The 27,364-nt window shown below is 41.7% G+C and overlaps 1 long non-coding RNA gene across 1 annotated transcript in view; it reads right to left on the reverse strand.

The window, feature by feature from the left end:
• Positions 1-3,704: 3,704 nt before the first annotated feature.
• The window catches only part of LOC144679592 (uncharacterized), a 152,693-nt gene continuing 129,033 nt past the window's right edge, over positions 3,705-27,364 (reverse strand). Inside the window, exon 3 of the long non-coding RNA XR_013576373.1 lies at positions 3,705-3,934. This is a non-coding gene — a long non-coding RNA (uncharacterized LOC144679592). The remainder of the gene's footprint in view (positions 3,935-27,364) is intronic.

Consider the following 27,364-nt stretch of genomic DNA (forward strand, 5'->3'; position numbering starts at 1 on the left):
GGTATTTTTGATGCGTGGTTATTGTTGCAAAATGTAGGAGACAAGACAGCCAATTTGAGCACAAGCAGCAAGGAGATAATGACCAGATAATCTGCTTTAGTGATGTTGATTAACAAATAAATGTGGCCTGGACACCAGGGAGAACTCCCCTGCTCTTCTTCAATAGTGCTATGGGATCTTTTACATCCACCTGAGAGGGCAAATGTTTAGCGTCTCATTTGAAAGGCAGAGTAGGACTGAAGCTATAACTTGGCTGGTCAGCACGGTTTTATTGGGGTTGGTACACTCAAAGAAGAAATATAGAAAATTCTCAAAACAATCCAAAAAAAAACAGAAGCGAGTCCTATAATTCCAAGACAAAACAATCACTATTTATATGTAAGAACAAAAATGTTTATCCAAAATAGATGTAAAATTGATTTAACCCATATTAGCTGCTCATTTCTTAAGCACAGACTCAATAATATTCCGTGCCACAGGGAGATTGAAGCGCTCGTTTGCGCGCATGCATGAACTGTGTGCCTGGCCTGCTCTCCCTCCTCCTCCCACCCGCACAGGTAACGCTGAGCGCTGCTGCTCACGATCCACGCAGGGCGGGACTTAATTGGCCTGCCTGCGTGCAATCACGGAGCAGAGCCAGCCACGGGCGGCAGTTGGCTTCCCGACCGCCCCCACCCCTTCCCTCCACGCCCGCCCGCCAAGGGAAAAGTTCTGGCCTAAGTTTTTAAATTTAAATAAGGGCAATTATGAGGGCATGAAAGCTGAGCTGGCAAAAGTGAATTGGCAAATTAGGTTAAGGGATAGGTCAATAGAGATGCAGTGGGTAATATTTAAGGGGACATTTCAGAATGAACAGAATAGATAAATTCCAACGAATAAGAAAAAGTCCAAGGGACAGACACACCATCCGTGGTTAATTAGAAAGGTTAAAGATAGTATCAAACGTAAAGAAAAAGCATATAATTGTGCAAAGATAGGTGGAAAGCCAGAAGATTGGACAGAATATAAGGAACAGCAAAGAATGACTAAAAGACTAATAAGGAGGGAAAAATTAGAGTATGAGAGAAAGCTAGCTAGAAATATAGAAACAGATAGTAAGAGTTTTTATAAACATTTAAAAAAGAAAAGAGTTAACAAAGTGAGTGTTTGCCCTATAGAAAGTGAGTCTGGGGAATTGGTAATGGAAAACAAGGAGATGGCAAATGAATTGAACAAGTATTTTGCATCAGTTTTCACAATAGAGGCTACAAGTAACATCCCAGAAGCAGCTATAAACCAGGAAATAGAAGTGGGGGAGGAAGTCAGGGAAATTACAGTCACCAGAGAAGTGTGGTACTGAGTAAATTGTTGGAGCTGTGGGCTGCCAAGAGCCCAGGTCCTGATGGACTTCATTCTAGGGCCTTAAAAGAAATGTCTAGTGAGATAGTTGATGCATTGGTTTTAATTTTCCAAAACTCCCTAGATTCGGGGAAGGTCCCATTAGATTGGAAGATAGCAATTGTAACTCCATTATTCAAAAAGGGAGGCAGTCATAAAGCAGGAAACTACAGGCCAGTTAGCTTAACATCTGTCATAGGGAGACTGTTAGAATCTATCATTAAAGGAGTTATATCAGGGCACTTGTGTAAGTTGAAGGTAATCAGGCAGAGTCAACATGGTTTTGTAAAAGGGAACTTGTGTTTAACCAATTTATTGGAGTTCTTTGAGGAAGTAATGTGCTGTGGATAAAGAGGAATTGGTGGATGTACTGTTCTCAGATTTCCAGAAGGAATTTGATAAAGTGCCACATCAAAGGCTAATGCAGAAAATAAAAATTCATGGTATAGGGGTTAACCTATTGGCATTGATAGAAGATTGGCTAGCTAACAGGAAGCAGGGAGTAGGCATAAATGTGCCTTTTTGAGGTTGGAAAGCTATAACGAGTGGTGTGCCACAGGGATCAGCACTGGGAACTCAGCTGTTTATAATTTATATAAATGACTTGGATGAAGTGATTGAAGTTGCCAAATTTGCTGATGACGCAAGGATAGGTAGGAAAGTAAGTTGTGAAGAGGACATAGGGAGGCTACAAACAGATATAGATAGGTTAAGTGAGTGGGAAAAGATCTGCCAAATGGAGTTTAATGTGGGAAAATGTGAAATTGTCCATTTTGGCAGGAAGAATAAAAGAGAAGCATATTATCTAAATGGTGAGAGATTGCAGAGCTCTGAGATACAGAGGGATCTGGGTGTCTTAGTGCATGAATCACAAAAGGCTAGTATGCAGGTACAGCAAGTAATTAGGAAAGCTAATAGAATATTATCATTTATTGCGAGGTGAATTGAATACAAAAGTAGGGAGGTTATGCTTCAGTTATACAGGACATTGGTGAGACCACATTTGGAGTACTCTGTACAATATTGTTCACCTTACTTAAGGAAGGATGTAAATGCATTGGAAGCAGTTTAGAGAAGGTTTACCAGACTAATTCTTGGGTTGTCTTATGGGGGAAGGTTGGACAGGCTAGGCTTGTATCCACTGGAGTTTAGAAGAGTAAGAGATGACTTGATTGAAACATATAAGACCCTAAGGGGTCTTGGCAGGGTGGATGTGGAGAGGATGTTTCTTCTTGTGGGAGAATCTAGAACTAGGGGGTCACTGTTTAAAAATAAGAGGTCGCCCATTTAAAATACAGATGAGGCAAAATATTTTCACTCACAGGATCGTGAGTCTTTGGAATTCTCTTCCTGAAAAGGCTGTGGAAGCAGAGTCTTTGAATATTTTTAAGGCAGAGGTGGATAGATTCTTGGTAAGCAAGGGGGTGACAGACAATCGGCGGTGGGTGGCATGCAGATTTCAGGTTACTAACAGATCAGCCATGATCTTATTAAATAGCAGAGCAGGCATGAGGGGCTGAATGGCCTTTTCCTGCTCCTTGTTTGTATGTTTGTGTGGCTACACAAATAGTGAACTTGAGCTGAATTCTGAGTTTGTAATAAATTTGCTTCTTCAAAAAAAAGACAGACCTCCAACACTTTCATTGGGATCTGAAGTGTCTGGTACAAGACCACCCATTATTGAACAAAATTCCATTTAGCTGCATATTCGGGTTACTTTGCCAAATCCTGTACTCAGAAAGCCATCACTTGTTTCTAAAAATGTGCCAGAGGAAACCAGGAACAGTGCTTAAGGAAATTGTTTATGTAAATGCTGCTATGGTTTTGTTGGATTGCATAGCAGCTGTAAATCTCAGACAGTCATGCACAGCCATTCTCATCAACCAGAGGATGCCACCAAAATCACTGAGAGCTAACTATATACAGTAAATTAATTAAATTTAGAGGGGGTAATTGGTAGCGATTTGTGGATTCACTTGGGAACCATAATTGGCTTGGGTCTTTTCCCTTGTCATTTATGTTAGAATATAGAAACAACAATACCGAGAGATAGCTAGTTATGTTAACTTTAACTCAACTTTTTATTCCTTACTGTCATGTTGTACATTTCATTTAATTATAGTGAATTTTTTTCCAAAGGATGTCCCTCCCTCAAGTCATAGTAATTAGGTTCTCAAATGAAAAGCACAATTTTCAATTTCTTTTAATTTTGTGGAAAGGAAGTATTTCAGCCAGATGTAAATGTTTCTCAGACGTTGTCTATCCATGAGCCAAAAGATCTCAAAATTCCACAGTTGTTTTGCTACCTTTTTTATTTTTTTGTCAGTTTAATACATTAATACCTGTTTCCTTCCCCCAGCTGGGTTTGCTCACTCACACATGATACTAGTTAATTCCCACTCAAATAAAATGATGTAATCAGCATCCTTTGAATGGCCACTGTAGAATGTAACAGCAGAATACTTTTGTAGGCTGCACATCTGTATTAGTTCCTTATTTCCTCTTGGATCACATTAAGCTTTTAAAACAGCTTTGTAACTAACTGCATTTCGAGCATCTGAAAGTAAAGAAATGAATCACACATTAAAGATGGTGGAAATTATAAAAAGCCAATTCTGATCAGATCATACCAAAGTACCACATCTTGCAGCCTTCCCATCATTCTCTGCCTCACAGACGTTGCTATTTCTCTAGGTCCTGCCTGGCAGTTCACTGCTTCCTGTTGTAATTTTTTTCTTCTTGTGACTATTACAGCCCAGAAGATCACCCTAACCTGCTCCCTCCAGCATGTTCGAAAGAGGGGAAAAAAACTTGCATTTATATAGCACCTTTAATAACCTCAGGACATGTCAAAGCACTTTACAGTCAAATTAATTACTTCATAGTCACTGCTGTAACGTAGGCAGCCAACCTGAATACAGCAAGGTTTTACAAACAGGAATGAGATGACTGACTAAATAATCTATTTTAGATCTTGGTTGATGGATAAAAATGGCCAGAATACCAGGGAAAACTCTCTCTTCTTTGAATAGTGTCGTGAGGTCTTTAACGTTCCCCTGAGAGGTCAGATTGGGTCTCCGCTTGACATCCCATTGGAAGGAAAGCAGCTCTGACAGTGCAGGACTCCCTCAGTACTGCACTGAAGTGTTAACCTGGATTATGAATTCAGGTCTCTTGAACCCTCAACCTTCTGATTCAGAAGTTAGAAGCTAAACCACAGTCAACACCTGTGTCAAATTGTTGAAAAAAAAGTCATATTTTCCATAATGGGATGTGCCCAGTTGATACTGAGCCTCATGGATCAGAAAGATCCCAAGTTTAATCCCTGGTTTATTCACCAAATGCTTGGCTGGAGAGAGGGAAGATCAGATACTGAGCACTAGGATGTACGCCGTTATCTCCCGAGGTTTTCTGGATTTGATAGCAGCTCTCCTTTTAGTTAGTGGGCAAACAGAATTCAGGGTTCAGGGCAACGTCAGAGGCTGGGGTGGATCTGCACATGAGACTGCAATTTTTCAGAGTTTCAGCACATATCAGGCCTTCGGTCTTCCCCTAAGAGCACCATGACACCACAAAGGAGTGACAACCAGATTGCCAAGGCATAAGTTCCTGGGATGCAGCCAATAGCAGCAGCATTCCAGGGCTGAGCTAACATGAGAGAAAGGCCACCTTCATCCCATGAGTCCTTTTTACCACAAAAGCAGCCAAGCGCCTATCGAGTTACTGGGCCTCAGGATAGACCTAGGAGAAACATTAGAGTAGGAGAAAGAAAGACATGTACAGACACCTTAGGGTGACTTATATTTTTGAAGTGATTGCAATATGGAACAATATGCACCTATTTTGTGTTCAGTTGCTGATAGAGATGCAAAAGACTTACAGGGTCACATAGGATCAAAGGGGTCATACATGTTATTTGGTTCTACTAGATTGAAGGATTTGTGTTTTATGTGATGTGGGAAAATGGAGAAAAAGGAGTGGTGACAAAGGTGACAGATGAGAATACTTCAATTATAGATTGAGCTCTGATGCCCCTTGCACCTGTCACTGAGAAATCCTCCAAGTGATGGTCTTTATAGTGCTCCAGTCCATGATCTTCCACTTCCAAGTCAGCTGGGATCACCTCCCAGTAATCTTCATATCCAAGCCTTTTTGGATGGCAAAGTTGTGCAAAGATACTGCAAACTATCATTATCTGGGATACCCACATGGGAGCAAATGGATGGCTGATTTGATCCTATCAGTTCCAGCCAGGTGAGTTAGGTTAACATTTGTCCAAAAGATTATACCTTGTCACCCACAAACTAGCCAATTACTTCAGTTTCTCAGTTCCAAAGTGTCATATTGGAATCAAAACATTACTTCTGTTTCTCTCCCCACAGATGCTGCCAGACCTGCTGAGTTTTTCCAGCATTTTCTGTTTTTACTTCAGTTTCTCCTTTGAAGGGATCAAGGAGGGTAGAATGATGACAAATGCATAATTGCAATTTTCAGAAAATTGGCCAATGATATGAAGAACTCTGTGTATTTGGTTGCCCGTGCTCAATATATTTGGTGAATGGAAGTTCTATTTCTAGTCAGAAAGCTTAGGAGATTTCCCTCTGGGAGGTAGGTCACCAATCAGCCAGTAGGCTCTTCTGTTTACACTGTTTACTGTTTACTCAATTAGAATAGTACCTAATAATATCAGTAATATTAATTGAGCTATTAGTGACAATTAAGGTAAGTTCAAGAGAAAAAAATTGCCACACACCTCAAGAACCGCATGAGCTCCTACCACAACCTCACAGGCACGACTTCTTTGATTTCCCACTCGACCAAAGCCACCTCTGCCTGAAATCTCCAGATGGATTACACCCAGTTTAGATCACAATTGACTAATCATGAGATTATATTCAGTGAGATCACAGTTAACTATTTATGAGGCTACACCAGTTTAGATCAGAGTTGGGGCTGTGTTAATGAAAACTAATCCAGTTTAGAGCAAATGAGATGAAAGGGATAGTGGTGGTGTGGATATGAAATGGGTTAAGGGACAGTAAGGAGAGACTAGTAGAGAATGGTTGCTTTTCAGACTGGAGAGAAGTGTACAATGGTGTTTCCCAGAGGTTGGTATTAGACTGCTGCTCTTTTTGATATATACTAATGACCTCGACTTGAGTACCTAGGGCATAATTTCAAAATTCCTAGATGACATAAAACTCAGGAATGTAGTAAACATGAAGAGCAAGTTTCAGGAGTATGTAGACAAATTGGAGAAAAAGGCAGACACATGGATGATGGAATTTAATGCAGAGAAGTGTGAAATGATACACTTTAGTAGCAAGAAGGAGGAGAATCAATATAAATTAAATTCTGTAACATTTAAGCATGTGGACAACAGAGGTACCTGAAGTGTATGGACACAAACTTTTAAGGTGACAGGACAAGTTGAGATGGCTGTAGCACGTGGGATCTTTGGGTTTATTAACAGAGGCCTAGAATACAAAAGCAAGGAAGTTATGCTAAACTATTTTAATTTATTGGTTAGGCCTTGGCTGGAGTATTGTGTTCAATTCTGGGCACCCCACTTTAGGAAGGATGTCGAGGCTTTAGGAGCAGAGTAAAATGATTTGCTGGATTTACTCGGGATGAGGGATTTCAGTTATGTGATGAGACTGGAGAAATTGGAGTTGTTCTCCTCAGAGCAGAGAAGGTTAAAAGGAGATTTGATAAAGGTTTTGATAGAGGAATTACGGAGAAACTGTTTCTAATGGCAGAAGGGTTACTAGCCGGAGAACATAGATGAAAGAATTTGTGGTGATAATATGAGGAAACATTTGTTTACACTTTGAACTGTTGTGATCTGGAATGCATTACCTGAAAGGGTGACAGAAGCACATTCAATAATACATTTCAAAAGTGAATTGGATAAATGCTTCCAGGGATAAGATTTTCAGGGGTATGGGGGAAAAAAGCAGGGGAGTAGGACTAGTTTGGACTCTACCAAAGATATGGCACAGGCACAATGGACTGAATGGCCTCCTTTGAGGTGTATTCTTCTATGATTCTAAGATGGTGAGAGTACTCACAGGATTATGTGCAGTTTAGGTCACAGCTGCATATACTAAAAAGAATACACCCATTTCAGATCACCTGCAATTTAGCGCACATCCAAATATATTTATGAGATTACATCCAGCCTGGGTTGCAGGTCAGTTTACTCCCAACTTTATGTTCAGTTCCAATCAAAACAACATGTACCTATGCCATTGACCAGAAACTCAGCTGGACCAGCCACATAAATGTATGTTCTGTGGTGAGTGGTTCACCTTCTGGTTCTCCAAATTTGCCTCATCACCTACAGGGGAAAGTCAGAAGTGTGATATAATAATCTCTACTAGCCAGGAGGACTGCAGCTGCAATAATGCTCAAGAAGCTTGGCACGATCCAGGACAAAGCAGAACACTTGATGGGCAGCCTATTGTTCAGGTCAAACATCCACTCCCTTCACTACTAGTATACTATGGCTGCAGTATGCATCATCCATAGGATCCACTTTAGTGCTGGAGCAGATTACAGAGATATTGAAGATGAGATCACTGAGGGTTGTGAACATGAGAATGAGAATTTTAAAATTAAGGTATTGGTGGACTGAGAGGCAATACGAGTCATCAAGCGTAGTGGTAATAGGAGAAAGGGACTTGGTACAGATTAGGATATAGGCAACAGAGTTTGGAATCTTATGATTATGGAAGGTGGAAAATGGGAGGCAGGGCATTGAATTAATTTCACAAGTGAATACATTCATGAGAGTGTTAATGGCATATTAATTGAATTGTGTGAAGGTGGTGGGCATTAACTGAGGGTTCACTTGTGCCCCGAGAAAAGGAAGAGTCTGAAGCTATGGTTGTTGGGTGAGGGGGTGTATGTTTGTAATGTGCATCTCTAAATAAATGCTTATAAAAGTATGTAAAGATTGGCTCCGGTTCTATCCTTCACCATCTGGCTTTCCTGACTTAAACATGCAGAGGCTGCAGAGTACCAGATGATGATTGCCTAAAGATGCAGGTTGGAAACTAAGAAAACATTTTTCATATAGAAAACAAAAATCCTAGTGGTCATTGTGGAAAATAAACATAAGGAATAGGAGCAGGAGAAGGCCGTATGACCTGGCGAGCCTGCTCCGCCATTCAATATGATCATGGCAGATCTTGGGCTTCAACTCCTCTTTCCTGCTTGCTCCCCAAATCTCTCGATTCTCTGAGAGACCAAATATCTGTCTAAGTCAGCATTAAATAATTCAATGATGGAGCATCCACAACCCTCTGGGGTAGAAAATTCCAAAGAATACAATCCCCCCAGGCTAGGAAAACACCACCCCCTTATGAGATTCCCCGCACTCAGTGCTGATTGGCTGTTTTGACCACATGACCCATATTCAGTAAGGCTGGCCTTAAAGCAACAATCACCACATCCCTTCCCCTTTAATTCTTTGTTTTACATTCCTTACACAAATTACTTTATACAGGTGATTAGAAAACAATGTCAAAAATCTTAGAAATAATCACACTTGAACTTTGTCATGACTTCAGATCATATACATATATACATAGGCCCAGCAATTACAGGAATTACAAAGCTAGTCTCAGTAATAGTGACCATGAAATGATTGTTGTAAAAACCTATCTGGTTCACGAATGCCCCTTTAGGCAAGGAAATATGCTGTCCTTACCTGGTCTGGTCTAAATGTGAGAAAGGCCCTCCCCATCAGATCCTTCCTACACGCTAAGAGTCTCACCCCCTCTGCATGTTGCCTTCGAGGTGGCTGTTGGGGGGAAGAGACTGTTGTTCACCTCCTTGTGGAATGTGCCTTTGCAAAGAATGTCTGGAGAGAGATGCAGTGGTTTTTGTCGAGGTTCATCCCGAGCAGTGCTGTGACACAGGACTCTGTGCTCTATGGGCTGTTCCCAGGGACACACACTGAGACAAACATCAACTGCAGCTGGAGGATCATCAAATCAGTGAAAGATGCTCTTTGGTCTGCCCAAAACTTGTTGGTCTTCCAGTGCAAAGAGTTGTCCCCAACCGAGTGTTGCAGACTGGTACATTCCAAAGTCCAGGACTACGTGCTGAGGGATGCACAAAAGCTTGGGGCAGCCGCCACAAAGGCGCAATGGGGAAAGGTTGCTGTCCAAGACCTTTCTGCCATAGTGCACCGAGGGGCTGGGAATTGTATTGACCCCCCAGGCTGTATGGCTCGCAATGAATGTATGCATTGAATACTAATTGTATTATAATTCTATTGAAGCACCTCAGAGTGCAACATGATGTATGTTGATAACTCCAGTCCCATTGCACTGTCTGACTGTCTGCAATGGCCATATTGAAATGATTATAATACTCATTGATTGTATTGAAGCGCCTCGTGATCCATGTGTAAAAATTGAATATAACTGCACTTCTTGTGATGGCGATTTAGAAATGTTTTGTAATGTTCATTCAGATATTTTATGAATAAAGTATATTTTTCAAAAAAAAGTGATTCCAGATCCACAGCAATGTAGTTGACTCTTAACTGCCCTAGGAAATGGCCTAGTAAGCCACTCAGTTGTATCAAAGCTTAAAAAAAGGAATGAAACAAGAGGGATGACCTAGCCACCAGAAATCACAACAGCAATCCCAGCCCTGTTGACCCTGTGAAGTCCTCCTTACTAACATCTAGGGCTTGTGCCAAAATTGGGAGAGCTGTCCCACAGACTACTCAAGCAACAGCCTAACATAGTCATCCTCATGGAATCATACCTTACAGACAATGTCCAGACAACACCATTACCATCCCTGGATATGTCTTGTCCCATTGACAGGACAGACCCACCAGAGGTGGCAGCACAGTGATATACAGTCAGGAGGGAGTTGTTCTGGGAGTCCTCAACATTGAATCTGGACCCCATGAAGTCTCATGGTCCAACATGGGCATGGAAACCTCCTGCTGCGGGCCATCTGCATCAGCAGATGTATATACAATTACAATCTGTAACCTCATGGCTTGACATATCCTCCACCCTACCATTATCATCAAACCAGGGGATCAGCCCTGTTTCAATGAAGAGTGCAGGAGGCCATGCCATAAGCAGCACCATGTATACCAAAAAATAAGGTGTCAACCTGGTGAAGCTACAGCACAGGACTACTTGCAAGCCAAGCAGCGAAAGCAGCAAGCGATAGACAGAGCTAAGCAATCCCACAACCAATGGAGCAGATCTAAGCTCTGCATTCCTGCCACATCTAGTCATGAATGGTAGTGGATAATTAAACAACTTAACTGGAGTAGGAGGCTCCAAAAGTATTCCCATTCTCAGTGATGAGGTATCCCAGCACATCAGTACAAAAGACAAGGCTGAAGCTTTTTCAACCATCTTCAGTCAGAAATGCCAAGTGGATGATAATCTTGGCCTCCTCTGGAGGTCCCGAGCATCACAGATGTCAGCCTTCAGACAATTCGATTCGCTCCACATGATGTCAAGAGAAAGCTGAAGGCACTGGATACTGCCAGGGCTAGGGGCCCTGACAAAATTCTGGCAACAGTACTGAAGACTTTTGCTCCAGAACTTGCCATGTCCTAGCCAAGCTGTTCCAGTACAGCTACAACAGTGGCATCTACCCAGCCATGTGGAAAATTGCCCAGGTATGTCTTGTACACAAAAAGCAGGACAAATCCAACCCAGCCAATTACCACCCATCAGTCTACTCTCGATCATCAGCAAAGTAATGGAAGGGATGGTTGACAATGCTATCAAGCTGCATTTACTCAGCAATAACCTGCTCACTGGTGCTCAGTTTGGGTTCTGCCAGGGCCACTCAGCTCCTGCCCTCATTGCAGATAAAAATGGACAAAAGAGCTGAGCTCCAGAGGTGAGATGAGAGTGACTGCAAGGCAGCATTTGACCAAGTATGGCATTAAGGAGCCCTAGCAAAATTGGAGTCAATGGGGATAAGGAGAAAATCTCCACTGGTTGGAGTCTTACATAGCACAAAAGAATTGGCTCTGGTTGTTGGAGGTCAATCATCTCAGTCCCAGGACATCATTTCAGGAGTTCCTCAGGGTAGTGTCCTAGGCCCAACCATCTTCAGCTGCTTCATCAATGACCTTCCTTCTGTCATAAGGTCAGAAGTGGGGATGTTCGCTGATGATTGCACAATGTTCAGCACCAACTCCTCAGATACTGAAGCAGTCCATGCCCATGTGCAGCAAGATCTGGACAACATTCAGACTTGGACTGATAAATAGCAAGTAACATTCACACCACATAAGTGCCAGGCAATGACCATCTCCAACAAGAGAAATCCAACCATCTCTCCTTGATATTCAATGGCATTACCATTGCTGAATCCCCCGCCACCAACATCCTGAAGGTTCCCATTGACCAGAAGCTGAACTGGACCAGCCTTATAAATACTGCGGCCACAAGAGCAGGTCAGAGGCTAGGAATCCTGTGGCAAGTAACTCACCTCCTGACTCGCCAAAGCCTTTCCACCATCTACAAGGCACAGGTCAGGAGTGTGATGGAATATTCTCCAGTTGCTTGGATGAGTGCAGCTCTAACAAGACTCAAGAAGCTTGACACCATCCAGGACAAAGCAGCCCACTTGATGGGCACCCCATCCACCCCCTTCAACATCCATTCCATCCACCACTGAAATAGAGTGGCAGTAATGTGTACCATCTACAAGGTTCACTGCGCAATTCATCGAGGCTCCTTAGACAGCACCTTCCAAACCTGCAACCTCTACCACCTAGAAGGACAAGGGCAGCAGATGCATGGGAACATCACCACCTGAAAGTTCCCCTCAAAGTCATACACCATCCTGACTTGGAACTACAACACCGTTCCTTCACTGTCACTGGGTCAAAATCCTAGAACTCCCTCCCTAACAGCACTGTGGGTGTTCCTGCACCACATGGACTGCAGCGGTTCAAGAAGACAGCTCACCACCACCTTCTTATGGCCAATTAGGGATGGGCAATAAACATTGGCCTCGCCAGTGAAGCCCACATCCCATGGAAAGAATAATAAAAAAGAAATGCAGGTTTCAATACAATAGAAGGATTAAAGACAGGTAGAATGAGAGTGAAAGCAACTTTAACAAATTTGGCCATTACAGTAGAAGACAAAATTGGAACAACAATAATAAATGAATGAATCCCAAGAATTCCCAAGAAGCAGTCGTTGGTGTTTCAGGTGTGATTTGAAGAATTATGCAATGAACTGCCCAAAGCGAAGAAGTAGGGCCCTTGAAATGACACATAATGAAGAGAATCCTCAGGAAAAGGATGAAGATAATGATGAATCCAACCAATTGTACCAGTCACAAGGTGTTTTAGTTCTGTAATGATTGTTTTCATTGCAGCTTCCTTTAACTGTGGAGCATTAGATAGTACTTGCACTTCAACAGTGTGTGGGGAAGATTGGTTAAAAAGTTATCTTGATTCACTAAGTGGATTGACACAAGTTTTAGAAATGGAAAAGTGCTACTTGCTTTAGGTGGTGACAATGCACGTGCTGTGGCACAGTGTTCATGTCCCTACCTCTGGGCCTGGAGCTCTGGGTTCAAGTCCCACTTCAGGGCTTGATGGCAATGGAAGGTGTATGCATAATGTGGCCAATCAGGTTAATTATCAGCCTGTAAATCCTTCCAATATTTCTGATGGCAGTTGGAAAGAGTGGGAGAGTTCCCTGGTCAGCCATACTGCAGAAGGTAATGGCAAATCATTGCAGTACTTTGCCAAGCATAATCATGGACAAGTCACTGGTCGTCAATGCCTGCTTAGGGCATGGTACCTGAAGGTGGATGGCAACCCATTGAGGTAACTAAAGGGAATTTTAATCCATGTGAAATAACTGATGTAGTCTCCAGTGAGATATCTATTGACCATTACCCTCTGTTTCCTATTACTCAGCCAATTTTGTATCCATGTTGCTACTGTCCCTTTAATTCCATGAGCTATAACTTTTATCACTAGTCTTTTGCATGGCACTGTATTGAATGCCTTTTGAAAGTCCAGGTACACCACATCAACAACATTACCCTCATCAACCCTCTCTGTTACTTCTTCAGAAAACTCTAGCAAGTTAATTAAACATGATTTTCCCTTTAGAAATCCATGCTGTTTCTTGCTTATCAACCCACATTTTCCCATGTGACTACTAATTCTATCCCCAATAACTTTCTCTAGAAGCTTCCCCATCATTGAAGTTAAACTGACTGGTCTTTAAGTGCTTACAACGTTTTCTGAACAAGGGCATAATGTTTGCAATTCTCTAGCACCTCCCCTGAGTTTAGAGAAGACTGAAAGATTATGGTCAATGCCCCTGCAATTTCCACTCTTACTTCCTTCAATATCCTTGGATGGATCTCATCCGGTCCCAGTGCCCTGTAAACCTTAAGAACCAACAGTTTATTCAACACTTCCCCCTTATGAATTATGAACCCTTCTAGTGACATAGTTTCCTCCTCTGTCACTGTGGCCTCAGTAGCAGCTGCTTCCTTGGTAAAGACAGTTGCAAAGTATTCATTTAACACCTCATCCATGCCCCCTGCCTCTATGTATAAATCCCCTTTTTTGTCCCTAATTGGCCCTACTCCTCCTTTGACCACCCTCTTACTATTTATGTGCTGATAGAAGACTTTAGGTTTCCCTTTTATGTTGGCTGCCAGTCTTTTCTCATGATCCCTCTTTGCTTCCCTTATTTGCTTTTTCACCTCCCCTCTGAACCTTCTGTATTCCACTTAGTTCTCAGTTGTATTTTCTACCTGACACCTCTCATAAGCACACTTTTTCTCCTCTAACTTAATTGATTCCTCCTTTTTCATCCAGGGAGCTCTGGATTTGTTTACCCTACCTTTCCCTTTTGAGGGAATATACCTTGACTGTGCCCAAACCATTTCTTCTTTGAAGGTAGCCCATTGTTCAGCTACAGTTTTTCCCGCCAGCCTTTGGTTCCAGTCCATCTGGCCCAACTCTGTTCTTGTCCCATTGAAGTTGGCTCTCCCCCAGTTAATTGTTCTTACTCTGGATTGCATGTTGTCCTTGTCTACCATCATCCTAAACCTTACGATACAATGATCACTGTCTTCTAAATGTTCCCCCACTGATACTTGATCTACTTGGCTCACCTCATTTCCAAGAACCAGGTCCAACAGGGGATCCCTTCTTGTTGGTCTGGGCACATACTGCTGTAGAAAATTCTCCTGAACACAATCTAGCAACTCTTGCCCCTCTCCCCCTTTACACTACCACTATCCCAGTCTACATTCAGGTAATTAAATTCCCCATTATAACTACTCTATAATGTTTGCATCTCTCTGTAATTTCCCTGTAAATTTGTTCCTCTACATCCTTCCCACTAGTTGGTGGTCTATAGACTACACTGAGCAATGTAATTGCATCCTTTTTGTTCCTTAGCTCTAGCCAAATTGATTCTGTCCTTGAAGCCTCTGGGGACATCCTCTTTCTCCAGCACTGCAATGCTCTCCTTAACCAATACTGCCACCCCTCCTCCTTTGCTTCCTTTCCTTCCCATCTTTTATGAACACATTGTACCCAGGAATATTTAACACCCAGACCTGCCCTTCCTTGAGCAAGGTCTCTGTTATTGCCACAACATCATATTTCCACATGGCAATCTGTGTCTGTAACTCCCCAATCTTATTTGCTATACTTAGTGCATTCACATACATGCACATGACTTCATGACTTTCTTCCTTACTCCGATTCCATCTATTAACTTACTATTTTTTATACTAGCACTATCTGTCTCTCCCAGTATTCCTCTCTAATATTCTCTCCTGGTTCCCACACCCCTGCTGAGTTAGTTTAAAGCCCCTCCAACAGCATTAACAAAATGCCCCACAGGGAACTCAGTCCCTGTTCTGTTCAGTTGCAATGTGTCTGGCTTGCACAGGTGCTATCTTCCCCAAACCTAGTCCCAGTGTCCCAGATATCTAAAGCCCTTCCTCCTGCACCATCTTTCCAGCCACGCATTCATCTGTCTTATCCTCCTATTTCTGTATTCACTTGCATGTGGCACTGAAAGTAATCTGGAGATTACTACATTTGAGGTCCTGCTTGCTCATTTTTGACTTAGCTCCCTAAATTCTGATCACAGGACCACATTCCCCTTCCTACCTGAGTCATTGGTACCAATGTAGACCACGACCTCTGGCTGATCACCCTCTCCCAGGAGAATGTCCTCCAGTCGCTCGGTGACATCCTTGACCCTGGCACCAGGGAGGCAACATTCCATCCTAAAGTCACGTCAATGGCCCCAGAAATGCCTGTCTGTTCCCCTAACTAATGAATCCCCTATCAATATTGCTCTTCAACTCTTTTTCCTCCCCTGCTGTACAGCTGAGCCACACATAGTGCCAAAAATTTGGCTCTGACTGCACCCCTCTGAGGGACCAAAGCCCTCACCAGTATCCAAAATGGAAAGCTGATTTGCGAGTGGGATCCCAGGGGACTCCTGCACTACCTGCCTGGTTCTATTGGACTGCCTAGAGGTCACACATTCCATTTCTGTCTGCATGTTCCTAGCCTGCAGTGTTCCCACCTCTCTGAACAGGCTATCCACGTAGCTCTCAGCCTCGTGGACGCACCAGTGACTCCAGCCGCCGCTTGAGCTCCGAAACCCAGAGCTCAAGTTTCTGTAGCTGGTAGCACTTCCTGCACATGTGGTTGTCTAGGACACCAGCAGTATCCACAACTTCCTACATATTACAGGATACACATTCCACATGACCTGATGTTTCCCATCTGAGTGTTAGACAAGAATAAAAGGCATCAGGTGATAAGAATCAGAAAGAAAAAAACGCAAATTGTCTTAAAATTACATAGACTTTTCAAAGTTTAAGAATCCTGCTAAAAGCTGCAGTTGTGGTTGGTGTAGAGTTTATGAGGCTAATAGAGGAGATTAATAATAATTGGGAAATCTGTAAAAAGTATCAAAGGACACAACCACATCCTATTGTAAGCCTTCTACTGCCACGTAACCTTAATATAGTGGTTACTATGGATCTCAAGATATAGGAGAAAGACAGAAACATTTTCATTCTATGTTTGATAGACCTGGCAACCAAATTTAGTCTTTAATAATACGTAGCAAGGACAAAAAGGTTATTACAGGCAAAATCATGGAGAACTGGTTAGGGACTGGACCTGGCACATCAGCAAAGTTTTTGACTGATAAAGGAGGGGAATTTGTCAATGACAAGTTCAGAGACGTGTGAAAATATGAATATCATGGTCATGAATGCTGCAGTTGAAAGACTTTTCAGCACTGAACCTCTTGAAAATAATTATGTGGCGATCGATGAAATGTGGGGCGATTCCCATATATACCAATAACTTTTAAAAAGGTATTTGAATTCCAGTGACCGACTGAAAAGATCACACAGCAAGGTTTCAAGTTTAAAATCTTTTACTGCAATAAGCAAACTAAAAGCAACGATGATTAACGCTATTTTTGTAGACAACTACAGTAAACTTTGTGCTATCTGGCACTCTACCAACTGGAATTCTCTACTAACCGGAATTTCTGATGTTTCCCTAATACGAAATATCACTTGACCAACTGGAAGCACTTACAAAGATATTCAGAACCTGTGCCTATATACTGTATTACTTTATACTTTAATTTATGTTTTAATGTACTTTTAAAGAATTAGAAGTGAAAAGGGTACTGGTCTTTACTTCTTGAGTACTTGCATATTAGTTCATGCTACAAGTATTGCACTGCTTTCCATTGGCAACTCTCTGTTAACTGGCGTTTTTGATTAACTGGCACCATTTATTCCGTGTGCATGCCAGATAATGAAGATTTTACTGTAATACTTTAAACTAAGGAAAATATCTCCATGTGACTTTTAATATGGCCAACAATCCCACGTCATGGTAATACTTTACTCTGTCCCTTAAGTGGATACTTTACTCTCCCGGAACAAGTCCAAAGTTATTTTCTGCTCCTGGTAGCCGGCTTCCTTTTTACTTTCCCAGCCAGGTAACTTCTAATCCCCGAACTAATCTTCAAGGTGACTGTTACCCTGGAGGTTCCTCCCTCTAGCCAAAGCTAGGCCTTGTTTAAATCCTTCAATCTGAGCATGAGCTCCCACTTTCCTTTTGCATGGTGAAAAATAAACACAGCATTTTCTCTGCTTCAGGTGCAGGACTGGCTGCCTGTATCTCTCTGCTTCCTCCCTCTCTCTCAGATTCTTGTAGATTAACTTCTATGTCAGGCCCAGTGATATCTTAGAAAGCCTTATAACTCAATCCTACAATGGCTTTCTATGGCCTCTTCCCTTCCTAAAGCTCATGTCTATGACAATGTGAATCACATGGACCTTGCATCCATGTAGAAATGCTTATTAGCTATTCTCTAGAGCCCCAACTCCATCTATCTTGGAATTAAATAAACAGTTTAAAGAATAACCATTTATAAAACCTGACATTTCTAACACCTCCCATGTGAGACTTGGAGATTAACAGTCTACCCGCAGTCAGCACAGATGCTCTTGTCTACAGCTATGAATATCTTGCAGTTTCTTCACAGTAAATCAACCCAGGACCCTCCTCCCTCCTTTCACCTTTAACAAGCAAGCCATGCAAGCTTCTTGTCGGGCAGAATCCAGAGCAGATCACATGATCCCCTTCATTCCACCATTTTGCCTTAAATTAAAGAGACAGTCCCAAAACATAACAATCTTATAAACTTCATATTTGCCTCAAATGCCACGTAAAACTTTAGCTGATTAACCAGACTGCAAGTTGACAACCACCCTGGCATGGGTAGTTCATTCAAAGAATTATTGCAGATAGTTGGTCCTTATCTATTAGCCTATGGGTAAAATCTCAAATTTTTGGTTTTGGTTCTATGATAGTTCCCCCTATGTTAGAAGACAATAAAATTCGCTCAATTTTTCTGCACATTTGAATACTTTATATACAGAGAGATGGGCCAGAAATTTTACCTCGTCGCCCAACCCAACTGAGCGTAAAATGACGTCGGATGAGCGCCCTGATGTCATCGCGCACTCGCACGATATTTCGGTCAGCGAGCATGCGTGGGAGATGGCAACCTTACTGCTTGTCAGGCAGGCGAAAAGGCCAAGCGGCCTTTGCATTTTTTAGGAAACCTCATCCATGGGTGGGATGAGGCTTCCAACAGCAATTAAAAATAAAATAAAAATGTTATCTTTTTATTAATAACATGGCCCTACTCATGTGACAGAGTGACATGAGGGGACATGTTTTGTAACATTTTTAAATTCTTTATCTTTGATTTTTTATATCTTCAGCTCCCTGAGGCAGCCTTTGCGTATGCACGAAGCTCCCTGCTCGCCCTCCCGCCCCCCCGCACACGGGCAATGCTGCAGCGCACGTTTCATACTGGGCGAATCTTAATTAGCCCGCCTGCGTGATACTGCAGTCGGACTCCGATTGCGGGCACTGGTCGGCTTCGCGGCCACTCCCACCCGCCCCTACCGAGCCCGCCCAATGAGGGTAAAGTCCTGGCCAAGGGCCTTCATCAAAGCTGAGGTCTGGCAGAAGATTCAGAGAGCCGTGAGGGATCATATAAGACCATCTGAGACAGACTCCAATTTAGAGAGGAGTGTTTCTGAGATCACCCAAAGATGCAGATGGAAAACTATGGAAACTAAGCAAATGCATCCATGAATGATGCATCCAGGGGGTGTAATATTTTTTCAGTGAGATCTGTTTTGCTGAAAATAGTTGGCATTAAACTAAAAGCAGATCTCACAATGTTTTATTGCCATCCTAAAGGGAAATTTTCATGATGCAGATGGATGATTTCTTATGGGGTGGCACTGTGGAATTTGAGATATGTGTTATTAATAAGGTTAGCATAGAATTTAAAGTTGGGAGGCAGGCTTATAGGACTCATATATTGGCTTAGGTATTAAGAACAGGAGGTCTGGAATAACTTTAAATCAACAATCCTACATAACATGATAAAAACATAAGAAATAGGATCAGGAGCAGGCCATTTGGCCCTTCAAACCTGCTCTGTCATTCAATAAGATTATACTCCCATCCTGGTTATTCAACCTAGGTCATCACAGAAAGTTAATGTTATACCTGCAGAAGAGACAGAGCAACTGCGGAGCTTGACTGGTCAGTTGAGCTCAGGCTGGACCAGATACTAGTTCTGATGTGTTAGACTTAAGTACCATGATGAATTAAGGAAGGTTGAAGGGTACATAAAACATTATGAAAGTTAAATCTAGATACATGCAGCTAATCATTTTTAGTGATGCTTCACATGCTATTCTTCCTGAGGGGCACTGTATTGCAACTGGCTTCATGATATTTCTAATGGGTGAGAAATATTGTCCTTTAGCTTGGGAATCGAAGAAAATAAAAAGAGTTGTAAAAGTTCTTTGGCTGCCGAAATACTGGTTCTTATGGGTGCAATGGACATGGGATTCTATTTGTCAAATATTTTAAGTGAGATTCTGTAAAATTGGTGCACTGAAGCTAGTATACCCATTGAATGTTCTGTAGATAATCATTCATTGTATACTCTACAAAAAACATGAGTGAGAAAAGTTTACGGATTGACCTTGGGGGCTTGAAACAAATGCTGGAGAGAAAGGAAATCTCTAAAATTAAAAGGGTGCATGCCTGTTAACAACTATCGGATTGTTTTACAAAAGGAAATTGCTAAAGATCCTGGGGGGGGTGGGGGGGAGGGGAGGGAGGGCGGTATCTTACAATCTAATGCTTTGTACAGTACGTGGAGACTTTGGTTTAATTTGTTTTGAAATTTTGGCTGTGCAAATAAACTCTAATCTTTATTTAAAGGGACAGAAGGGAATCTATTAATTTCATATGAATGCTCACCATGTGCATACAATTAAATATAATTAACTGGGGAACCACTTGTGCCCAATAAATAGGAACAGCCTGAAACTGTGATTGTTGGGTGAGAAAGTGTATATTTGTAATGTGCACCTCTGTAAATAAATGCTTACACAAGTGCGCAAAGATTGGCTCCTGTTCTATCCTTCAACACCTAGCTTTCTAGAATATAGCAAAGAGCCTTGAAATTAAATCACAGGTAAGTGAGCATACACACAGCTTGCATTTATAAATGGGAAAATATCCCAAGGCACTTCACAGGAGTTTAATGAGAAAAAAATAACTGTGCCAAAGACGGGGCTATGAGAGTGAGTGATGAAGAGCTTGATCAAAGAGGCTGGTTTTAAGGAGGGCCTTAAAGGAGGAGAAGTGGTTTAATGAAAATGCTTAAGGAGAGAATTCACGGGTTTAACACCTAGAAACCACACAAGTCAGTGTATTCATAAGATTGTATTGAATTCCAATACCAGCTGAATGTACAGAAGTAATAGCATGGATCATAAATCGGTGTTAAGTATATTCAAAACAAGCAATTTTGATTGTAAATTTATGTAAAAATTGAAAAGTAAAAATGCTTTACTGGAACAAATGTCAGTTTCAACCAGATAAAAAGGAAACTAGCCCATATAAACAGGAAAGAAAAAAATGCCATATTTTCTCCGCAATATGCTGAATAAGAAAGCCATCTTTGACAGTATCAACACATATTTCAGATTAGCTACTTCTGAACTAGGATGCCCATTGTTATACTATTTAATCAATGTGTAATGTGACAATCACTCTGCACTGTTCTGTTTTCCTGTTTTCCAGAAGACCTGTAACAAATACCAAGTTTTGGACCTACTCCCTGTTCTAGCTGTAGCCAAACCAATTCCATTGACTACAGGAGTTTACAGCACAGAAGAAATTGGGCCTTTTATGTCTATGCTGGCTCTTTGCTAGAGCAATCCAAAACTAATCCCACAACTTCACTCTCTCCATAGCCCTGTACCTTCTGTTTCAAACATTTATCCAGTTTTCCCCTAAAGGGTGCAACAGTTCCTTCCCCATCAACCCTCTGCATAAAGAAATCTCTTCTAACTTCTTTCCTCACACTCGTGCCTAGATTTTCGTGGAGTCATGGAAACTTCATGGCTTATCCAAAATGGCGCCAAGACCCTGGGTCTGGAAGTCCCATCACATTTTCAAGAGATCCTATTTTCGCCAGTTTCCTCCTTTCTGCTTCTGTCTATTTGAGTTATGTGCTGTTTCCTCCTTTCTTTTCAGGCTGGAGGTGGTGTGCGGTATGATACAGACTGTTGGGAAAAGAGCCACCAATGTCTGCAGGCTAAATTTTAGGTGCAGGTTGCAAGAAAAATTCAGCTGTCAGTGGATCCCTTTCAACCCCGTATGCCAATCATTTGCTTTTCCCCCATTTCCTCATTCCTGTTGCATTCCTTAACCCTTCCAATCACCACCTCATTCTGAGCATTATTTCTATTTCTTCCCCTGCAAACTACCGATTTGGCACCTGTATCCAACACTCTCCTTTGCTCCACCACCATTCATCTCATGCTAAACCCTTCATTTCCCCTACTACCATTCGTTCCTCAAGGATGAGTATGAGGAGGCTACTTACTCCCTCACCATCAACCAGTTTCCTTTTTCCCATCCCCAATCTGTTTTCCTCACAGATGCTTTGTTTGCTTTCACATTTCAACTTGTTTGAAAAATAAAGCAAAACAGCATGAGGATGAAGAGCCAACACCCTTCAACCTCATTTTAATTCGATTTCCTCTTTAGGTAAACTGCACATACTCAGGTTATACTACCCAAGTTCACCTAACAAATTTCCAACTCTTGGCACAAATATCATGTCCAAGCCTAGGCCTTGAGAAAACCTGAGGCCTTCAAGTAAAAACTTGAAGGATCTAGATTTGATTAACCTGAAACATTAACTAATCTGTTTTTGCCTCAGGTTCTTCCTGACCGGCATAATTTTCTGTTTTAGTTGAAGATAATTAGTTGACTTCATAATTAAATTTGAAAATTGAAGAAACGTGAAGTGAAAATAAATATTCTTTCTCTCACCTTTCCGTCTGTCTGTCTGTCTCTCTCCCTTTGGACCCATTCTCTGTTTTACCGTTCTCTCTCGCATGTCTCTTTCAGAGGTTAGTGTACTTTTTGAAGTTAATGGAACATGAAACAAGAGTTGCAGCAGATAGTATCAAAACAGTGTCATTTTTTGGATTGTGAAATGTAACCAGTCTGATGTCACATCTGACTTACTGTAGTCATGTGACTCTGCCATGAGACAAAGTCACTGTAGGCTGTCATTTCTATTCAGTTCATAAAGTTTCTCACTGAGACAGACACTGATGAAGACTGCGAACCTTATACATGAAACAGTCATTTTTGTTCTTTCTGTCTCTTCGACAAACACATATAGGCGCAGCATCTCTATCCTAAAAAGAACATTCAATATAGATTTTCCCTCGGTTTAGCTTTGGAAGTTTGTTCTCTCATTTTTCAAAATTATTTAAAGAAAGCCTACTGGGCAGAAGGTACCAGGAAGTAAAGAAAAAGATTCTGTCAATGTAGGTGACTCAATGGCATTAATGTATCCTGAGTAATTAGGTACACAATTCTCAGTCTTCATAAATTCAGCTCACAGCATCACAGCTCTGGGCAAAAATATTAAATCCAAGGCCAGGCTTTTGGGAGACTGAGGCCTTTAAGAAGAAGCATTAATGAAGGCATTAAAGAATAAAAACAGAATTTAATGGATAATTTGTTTCTTGTCATTGTGAAATATATATGTCATATTTTTCTGATTTTCTTTATACCCCTATTTTGAACATTAGAACCTGATCGTTGAGGATGAAAAAAATGTTACCTGAATTTTTCCTGAAAACATTTGAGTAACTTATTGATTGCACAGTCTCTGAGTAATACATTCTAGCCGGAAAACAGCAGCTATTGTGTGTGACATATGTGACACATTTAACATAAAAACTACCAATCACTGCACCACCTACAGGACTACAAGGTACTGCCCCATTTCCCAAACTTGATGTTGGAACATAAGTACAGGAGAAGGCCATTAAATACATTGAGTCTGCTCTGCCATTCAATTCCATTATGGGTGATGTGCATCTTAACTTCAACGACCTGCCTTTGTTCCATAGCCCAAAAAGAATAGTAAGCCTGAGGATTGGGAAGATTTTAGAATTTAGCAAAGGAGGACCAAGTAACTGACAAACAGGGAGAAAATAGAATGAGACTAAACTAGCAAGAGACATAAACACAGATTGTAAAAGCTTCTATAAATGTGTAAACAGAAATAAGGAGATTAGCTAAAGTAAATGTGGTTCTGTCAAAGGCAGAGGCAGTTTAAATTTATAATGAGCAAAAAGGAAATGGCAGAGACATTAGTCAAATATCTCATATCTGTCTTCACAGTAGAAGACACAAAAAACATTCCTAATATAGTGGAGAACCAAAAGTCAAGTGAGAATGAAGAACAACAAATTTGTATTATAAGGAAATAGATGTAGATATAATAGAAACAGCCTAGGGTTTTAAAAGAGAAGATTACAGAGATAATAGATGCCAGAATACCCTACATTTTAGAATGGCCCCCATGGGATTGGCAGGTAGCAATTATTCAAGAATGGAAGGAGAGAAAACAGTGAGCTATTGGCAGTTAGCCTGGCATTGTAATGAAAACATTAGAATCTATTACTGGGAAAGTGGTATCAAGGCAGTTAGACAATCATAATATGATTGGGCAGAGTCAACATGGATTCACATTAATAATTTATTTATTATTTAAAGGGAATTTGTGTTTGACAACTCTGTTGGGATTATTTGAGGTATGGGAGCTGTAAAAAGATTTAGGCAAGTTAAGTAATTGGGCAAGAAAGTGGCAGCTGGAATATAATGTGGCGAACTGTGAGGTTTTTCACTTTGGTAGGAAAATAGACAAGCAGAATATTTTTAAATGGTGGGAGACTGGGAAACATTGGTATTCATGGGGACTTGGGGGTCCTTGTACACAACTCACGAAGTTGATATGGAGGTACAGCAAGCAATTAGAAAGACCAATGGTATGTTAGCCTTTATTACAAAGGGATTAGAGTATAAGAGTAAAGAAGTCTTACTACATTTATATAGGGACCTATAGGTGAGACCAGAGACTTGGGGTGGACAGCCCAATGCCTTCCCTACTCCCCCCAACTCCACCCAGTTAAGACCGGGGCAGAAAGAGTTGAGAACATCCATTCCGCCGAGAGGCAAATTGACACCCTTAAGAGACCAATCAGGGACCATTTAAGGGCCTCAATCTGCCACTGATGGTATTCAACCATGTTATATGCAAGCCGCCAGATGCACCTGGTGGGCAAGCCTGCGGAATTTTGATGGGGGTGGGGGTCCTTCCTTCTCAGGCATCCTGTGCCAATGGATGGACCCACTGCAGAAAGAGAGGGGCCTTGCAGAAAGAACACGAGAACACAAGAAATAGGGTCAGGTGTAGACCACGTGGCCCAACGACCCTGCCCCGCCTTTCAGTATGATCATGGCTGATTTTGGGTTTCAACTCCACTTCCCTGCCTGCTCCCCATATCCCTGATTCCCTGAGAGACCATAGGTCTGTTTATCTCAGCATTAAATATATTCAGTGCTGGAGCATCCACAAGCCTCTGGGGTAGAGAATTCCAAAGATTCACAACCCTCTGCGTGAAGTAATTTCTCCTCATCTCAGTCCTAAATGATCATCCCCTTATCCTGACATTGTGGCTCTGTGTTTAGGTTCCCTGACAAGCAGAAACAGTCTCTCAGCGTCTACCCCATCAATTCCCTTCAGAATCTTGTATGTTTCAATGAGATCACCTCTCATTCTTCTAAACTGCAGAGAATATAGGCCCAATTTCCTCAGCCTCTCACTCCCTGTCCTTCAAGCCCACCTCCCTCACCCCCTAACCATCACCTCACCACGGCTGGCCCTGGCCCTGGTGATCACACACCATTTACCAGCTTTCCAGGTCTCCAGTGACTCCTGAGGCCTCCTCCTCCTGAGGTCTCCTGCAATAATGGCAGTGACCAGGCTCACAGTGGTGCTGCTGGTCTCTGATTGGTAGACAGCTCTTGGAGGCGGGAAGCTCCCCCTGTAGGAGTCAGGAACCTCGCTGGCAGCCAGCAAATTGCCTGAATGGGCTCTAATCCCTAAGAGGCTATCGGAAATGATCGTGGGAGGGTTGCCACTGACCTTCCAGTAGTGGACAACTACTACAATCATTAAATTCAGCTCAGTAGGTGAGGTTCTAACACAATGTGGGGTCCTTGCGATGCTATCAAAATCCTACCGCCCTTGGAAATTTACTGCTACTTGTCCATTTAGCAAGTTTAACTGGCTTCCCGCTCCTGCTGATTGGATTGTTATCATGCCACGGAAGCTGCCCCTGGAAAAAGTGGGAGGAGGCAGGAACACATCAGGGAACTTGTATGATGCATTTTCTCTAAATTTTCTGTAAGGGCCTGGTAAAATTCCTCACAATGTTTCCTGTTTTCTCTCTTCTTCCTTTCTGGAATATCAAGGTTACATTTGCTACCTTCTAATTCACAGGTGCCATTCCAAAATCTAGGCAATTTTGGAAGATCGAAACCAATGCACCTACTATCTCTGTAGCAATCTCTTTTGAAACCCAAGGATATAGGCCATCAGGTTTAGGGGATTTCTTATTTTTAGCTCTATTAATTTCTCCAGGCCATTTCTTTACTAATGCTAATTTCTTTATGTTCCTCTTTCTCATTAGACCCTTAATTCCTCATTATTTCCAGAAGCATTTTTGTTTCTTCTACTGTGAAGACAGATATGATTTCATGTCTCTGTCATTTCCTAATTTCCCATTATAATTCCACTTTCCTCTGCCTCAAAGTGACCCATGCTCAGGATGACATAGATTGGGACCTGAATATTGAAGGGTATGTGACATATAGGAAGGACAGGAAGCTAGGAAAAGGTGGAAGGGTGGCTCTGTTAATTAATGATGGTATTAGCACTTTAGAGAGGGATGACCTAAATTCAGGAAACCAAGATGTAGAAGTGGTTTGGGTTGAGATGAGAAATGATAAAGGCAAGGAGTCACTTGTGGGAGTGGTGTACAGGCCTCCTAATTGTAACTACATAGTAGGGCAGAGTATAAAAGAAGAGATAATGGGAGCTTGCCAGAAAGGTGCAGCAATAATCGTGGGGTATTTTAATCTACATATAGACTGGAAAAATCATATGGGCAAAGGTAGCGTAGATGAGGAGTTCACAGAATGTTTTCGGGATAGTTTCTTAGAACATCACGTTATGGAACCAACCAGAGAGCAGGCAATACTAGACCTGGTATTGAGCAACGAGATATGATTAATTGATAACCTCCTAGTGAAGGCACCCCTAGGTAGCAGCGATCATAATATGGTTGAATTTTACATTCATTTTGAGGGAGAAACCAGTGCGTCCAAGGCTAGCATTTTAAACTTAAATAAGGGCAAGTATGAGGGCGTGAAAGCAGAGCTAGCTAAAGTGAACTGGCAAATGAGGTTCAGGGATATGTCAATAGAAGTTCAGTGGCAGACATTTAAAGGGATATTTCAGAATACACAGAATAGATACATTCCAATGAGAAAGAGAAATTCCAAGGGGAGGGCTCACCATCCTTGGTTAACTAAAAAAGTTAATGACAGCATCAAACTCAAAGAAAAGGCATATCATTATGCAAAGACGGGTGACAGGCCAGGAGATTGGAAAATATATAAAGAACAGCAAAGAATGACAAAAAAATTAATAAGGAGGGAAAAATTAGAGCATGAGAGAAAACTAGCTAGTAATATAAAGACGGATAGTAAGAGTTTCTATAGATACTTAAATAAGAAAAGAGCTAACAAAGTGAGTGTTGGTCCTATAGAAAATGTGTCTGGGGAATTGATAATGGAAAGTAGGGAGATGGTGGATTAATTTATCAGGTTTAATTTAACAGGTATTTGGCTTCGGTCTTCACTATAGAGGACACAAGTAACATCCCGGAAGTAGCTGTAAAT

The sequence above is a fragment of the Cetorhinus maximus genome, chromosome 4 (assembly GCF_964194155.1).
Source record: "Cetorhinus maximus chromosome 4, sCetMax3.hap1.1, whole genome shotgun sequence".
NCBI lineage: Eukaryota > Metazoa > Chordata > Chondrichthyes > Lamniformes > Cetorhinidae > Cetorhinus > Cetorhinus maximus.